Raw genomic sequence first — 6,000 nt, 5'->3', positions numbered from 1 at the left:
TTTCCGTTGTGTTAATTCCATGTCTTAACACTTGAATAGATTTAGATCAGCTTTTAGAGTGAAGGTATGATCGGTATATTCGGGCAGCCTGATGGCATAGTGGATAGAGCACTGGATCTGAAGTCAGGAAGACCCACCTTCCTGAATTCAAACCTGACCTCAGATACTTGCTGTGTGGCAAGTCACTTAACCCAGTTTGCCTTGGTTTCCTCATCTGTAAAATGAGCTGGAGAAAGAAATGGCAAACCATTCCAGTATCTTTGCCAAGAAAACTCCAAATGGAGGTCACAGAGAGTCAGACATGACTGAAACAACTCAAAAACAACAAAAATGAGCAGCATGTTGATCTCCTAGTATATTGCCCCAGCATTACACATAATTCCATTCTTAATGAAGGTTTCAAAGGATGGTGATGGCAGTAGGAAATGAGGAAATGAAGCAAAAGTGGAGCACTGCTTGAGGCCTGAAGCAGAAATAGTTCCATAATTCAAGGACCTGTAATTTGGTCACTATAGGTACTGACCCAGACTGAAATCTTTCTGTAACTTAGAAGCAGATGGTCCTTGTACAGTGGTGATGGCTGATTGTTTTCATTATGTTCATAATTCAGAAAATCATAATCTTCATCATTCTTCAGCCAAACTGGTAATGAGATGGACTAAAACTGAGCTAGACCAAGCCTCATAAAGTCCATCACCAAACCCAAACTGAGAAGTCTTTCCAGGTTGGTAGATCTCATATTCTGTTGGCATAGCCTTGGAGAAACCAGGGTCACCTCCATGACAGAATGAGGCATCCGAAGACTTTGATGCTAGAGGCAGAAAGGCAGTTTCTAGAAAGGAGGCTTCCAAGGGTTGGAAGACCAGAGAAAAGGGGCTAGCTCTAGATTTTCCTTTTCACTTTAACCCTCCTCAACCTTTCTATGACCTTTCTTCTTAAAGCACTCATTTAAAATAAAAAAACCCCACACAATTATTTAAGTATTTTCATTTTTTTTATTATGAACTTAACCTTAAATAAATACCACAAAGAACAAAATACCGTATAAGAACTATAAACTTCTATTATGTATCATTTGTTTTAAAATGTGTATATTAAATTGGATAAGTTAGTAATATAGTTGTCCTCTTCTGAATTTTTGTTTTCTCTTATGCATTTTATGCTATCTTAATGTTCATTTTCTGTCTTTTTTGTCCCTATCACTTTTCACTAGCTCATCTCCTCCCATCCACCTCTTACTCCTCAGTCCTCCCTTGTAAGAAATAAGTATAGCCAAGCAAAACAAATCAACACATTGACTATGTCTGAAAATATATGTCTCATCCTGCACCTCTCATCTGCCACCTCTATCAAGAGATGAGAGGCAAGTTTCATCACCAGTCTTCTGAAGCCATGGTTGATCAGGGACCCACTTCTTCTTAATACCTTTTACTCTTGCCTCTGAGACCCAGCTCTGTCCCTAAGGTCTTCCTACCTCTCTGACTGTTTCTTCTTACTATAGCTTAGGCATGGCCACAAACCTACCCACAGAAGCAGTGTAGCCTGTGGGCATGACATCCAATAGGGCATGCACAGGACCCCTAACTTTTTCTCTGAAACACCTCACTCAGGCCAACCTGTTCTCATACTGTCAAGTCTGGGGACTTTTTTAGGGGGTAGGGTGGAAGCAGCCATGGCCACAGTCCCTTAACTACAACTCACTATTCTCTCTGGATCCAGGGAGTAATGCTGGTATGGAGATGCACTCCTACTATTTGCAACTACAGCTTCTGAGCCTCCACTGGTATGCTTTCCATTTAAATGAAATCAGTCACCATGACACCATTAACATTGAAAACATTTGTTTAACAGGGCAAAAGCAAAAACAAGAACAATATTTACTTATTAGAAGGCAAAAGCAGGAATAATCATAATATCATAGTCTACCCACAAACTTAGATAGCACTGTCACATCAAAGTACACAGTGTCCATTAGCGAGGGTGGGCACACAATTATTGAAATGTGCAGAGAAACACACAAATGGGAGAAGCACACTGCCTAAAGCAACTCACAACTCTGGATTGCAGGACATGATGTTCTAGGTCCTTTTGGGACAATCTGCCCCACAAAAAGCTGCTTCTCTGCTAGCTGCTCCCTTTTAGGCCTTAGTGATCTGCTTTACAGAGCCAATCTCCTCTGTTTCCGAGCAGTAACAAGTTTGTCATTCACAGCCACCCCTTAAAAGGGCACTGAAAAAATGATCCCTCTTTTAGCAAAAATTAAATCAACATTGCACTTTTTAGTGACGAGAAGTTCCCCTAAGCCGAAGAACTGCAACACTCTTTAGTGTGACCCTTTGGGCAATGCAGTTAAACCCAGCCAGATTTTTACTCAACAGGATTCTGCTTTTCTCCTATCAACTTCTAACAAAGTAAAGCCTTTTCTCTAATAAGCATAAGTCACAGCACATCCCCTGAATGCAAGTCTTATATTACCAACTAGCATAATCTACTTGGGTGTCCTACAGATATACCAAATTAAGCAAGGTCAGATTTGAATTTACTCTCCTCCCTCTTGCTCACAAAATCTGCTCTTCCTCTCAACTTCTCTATTTCTGTTGAGGATACCACCATCATCCCTATCAATTCTACTTCTATAAGATCCCTTGCAAGATGTTCCCTGCTTTCCTCTCCCATTGCTAGCTCCCTCATTTAAGCCTATTCATTACCTATTGCCAAAAGGCAATGTGGTATTGTGAAAAAGAGCACAAGAATTGAAGGTCAAGAGAGACCTAGGTTCGAATCCTGATTCCTTTGTTTACTTAGTTGAATATCTATCAGCAAACCATTTAACCCCTCTGAACTTGTTTCCTTATCTAAAAAATGGGGACAATTATGCTGGTAATCCTTACTTAGTTGGATTGTTTTGAGGATCAAAGATCACTATACAAAGCAGCTCATAAATTCTACAGCACTATATAAAATGCCAGATATTATTAGACTACAGCAATAGTGTTGTTTTTTCAAACTGATCTTTCCATCTCCAATCTTACTCTTTTCCAATCCATCTTTCACACTGATACCAAAATAGTCTACTTAATGTATAGGTCTAATCATGTGACTCCTTGGTTCAAAAGAAAAATTTCAGTTCCTCACTGCCTAAAGGATAAAATTGTTGTTCAGTTGTGTCCAACTCTTTGTGACCCCATTTGGGGTTTTCTTGGCAAAGATCCTAGAGTAGTTTGCCATTTTCTTCTCCAGCTTACTTTATAAAGAAACTGAGACAAACAGGGTTAAGTAACTTGCCCAGGGTCACACATCTAGTAAATGACTGAGGCTAGATTTGAACTCAGGAAGATAAGTTTTCCTGACTTCAAGCCTGTTGATACATCACACCACCTAGCTACCCTAAAGGATAAAATGCAAACTCATCCTGGCATTCAAGACTCTCCGTTATCTGTTTCCAACTTATCTTCCCTGCCTTATTTTATATTACTCCCCTTCATACAATTCTGTTTCAGTCATACATACTTCCATCTGTACCATCCCTCATCCTTGAAACAGACTCACTCCAAATCTTTGCCAATTGAAAGTCTTCTCTTCCTTCAAGACCTAGATGAGGTGACAAGTTTCATGAAAACTTCTTGATCCCCTTCTTTCCCCAAAACTCTTTGACCTCTCAAGAAATTAATGACTTCTAATTTATATCATAACTATTTATGTACATATTTTTTTCTTCATTAGATTTTTAAACTCTAATGGCAGGGACTATGTCTTCCAGATTTCTCTCATGGACATATGCTTCTTTTTAAACATGTTCCAAGAATTTGTTGAAAATAAGATTTTAAAAAAAAATTGGCAACAGTGAATCTTGGCACACTATGGATCTATCTTTGAAAACAGGTGTGTACATCTTTAAAGGAAACCAAATTTAAAATATTTGATCATATTAGGGAAATTTTACCTTATAGACAGGAATACAAATCCTCATTTATTAAAATAAGAATGGATTCAATCAGATTTTTATTTAACAAGCTTTGTTAAAGTAGCTACTTTTATGCAGGGCATAGTTCTGGGGACTGAAGATAGAAAGACAAAATGACAAGAGTCTGCCCTCAACAAGCTTATTCCATTATGGGGAAACAATATGTACACAGATGAGGAAATGTAAAGTACATGCAAAGGAAGAACAAAGTAATTGGTGGGAATGAGGTCAGGAAAGTACTAAGAATTGGCGGGGTCAGGAAAGGCCATGTGTTGGAGGTAGCATGTGAATTAAATCCCCCTCAATGAAGGAGGCAGTGAGGTGGTGTCTCGAGACTAGCTCAGCTCACCACAAGAGCAAGGATCCTATACTAACCTTGAAGGGATAAGACCAGCTTAACCTTCTACCTCAAATGCGCATTGATGAGGCGGGAGACAAGATTGGTTTAATTTTAACAAAGCATTCACTTAAGTAGTAAAGTAACAGGAACTTCTTCTCAAGTCAGATGAGGGTAGAGTTCATGCTGTGCTAAGGACAATGCATGCACATCCTGTGCTTATCTGATTCCAGTCACATATAAACTGCTAATGACCATACAATAACTAGGGTAGTTAAAGATTGTTAAAGATCCATATAATGGAGCACCGAACCAGGCGACCTTTGCTCATAGATCAGCGATGGAGAGGGGCCTCCGCCCACCAGTGAGACCTCATGAACAGCCGGTGACCCTCTACATCCTTACAGATCCCTAACAAGGTGGGAAATTCTGGGCACAGGGAGAGGAAGGAGTGTAGCCTCCATACAAGAGATCACTTAGGGGGAATCGCCATAAGCCAGTTTGCCAGGAATGTTGAGTTCCTGAGGGACAGTGACGTGAGGTCAGTCTGGGAAGGTAGTAGAGCCACACTTAGCAGGTCTGGAAGTGCCAAACAAAAAAGCTTGTCTTTTACTTTAGAGACCACAAGGAACCACTGAAGCTTCTACACCAGCCAGTGACATAGTCAGATCTATGCTTTAGGAATATCCATTTGACAGCTAGCTATTGAAGGATAGATAGGAGAGGGGAGAGACTAGATGCAAGGAGACAAATTAAGAAGTTATTTTAATAACCTAGGAAATAGCTACCTTGTATTAGGAGCATAGATTTTTTTTGTTGTTCAGTTGCGTCTGACTCTTTCTGACCCTGTGGATCATACCATCCGTGGAGTTTCCTTGGCAAAGAAACTGGAGTGGTTTGCCATTTCTTTCTCTAGTGGATTAAAGCAAAGAGAAGTGAAATGACTTGCCCAAGGTCACACAGCTAGTAAGTTTCTGAGGCTGAATTTGAACTCAGGTTCTCCCAATTCCAGGTCCAGTGCTCTACAAACTGAACCACCTAACTGCCTCCTGGGCAAACAAAGGTTAAGTGATTTCTCCAAGGTCACACAGCTAGTAAGTGTCTGAGGCTGAATTTGAACTCAGATTTTCGTAACTCCATTCCCAGCACTCTGTCCACTGACTCGTCTAGCTCCCTCAACTTAGATTTAACAACTTCTAATCGTTAATCATATACAGAAATGAGGTTTAAAGGTCATGAGATAGAAAAGATACACAAAGATAGAATATCTGCAACGTTAAGTGAAGGCTGTAACTTGCAATAAAAGTATTTCTAGAAAGATACGACAGAGCAATAAAGGTACTTTTCCCATTGTATTTGATGTAGTATACTGGAGTTTCTGGTTATGTAAGAAAATTAAAAGATACTTGGAAACTCTCAGGAAAAAATAAGAGCTGAGGAGAGATTAGGAAGAAAGAGGCTCAAATGTCTTCTTAGCTCTTCTCAAAGCCATAAAAAAGAAAAAAAGAAAAATATCCCAAACATAAAGTTATTCTTCCCAAAATAAGCAGCAGCAAGAAAGAGAGAGAGAGAACTCACCTTAACTTTTTTTTAAGTTGCATCTTCTCTTCAGGATACAGATAATTTTTTTTTTAGGCAATTGGGGTTAAGTGACTTGCCCAGGGTCACACAGCTAGTAAGTGTCTGAGGTCGGATTTGA

This window comes from Phascolarctos cinereus, unplaced genomic scaffold, assembly GCF_003287225.1.
Source record: "Phascolarctos cinereus isolate Bilbo 61053 unplaced genomic scaffold, phaCin_HiC Scaffold_9;HRSCAF=440, whole genome shotgun sequence".
Classification (NCBI taxonomy): Eukaryota; Metazoa; Chordata; class Mammalia; order Diprotodontia; family Phascolarctidae; genus Phascolarctos; species Phascolarctos cinereus.
The sequence above is the reverse complement of the archived record's forward strand: the minus strand, read 5'-3'. Positions refer to the sequence as shown.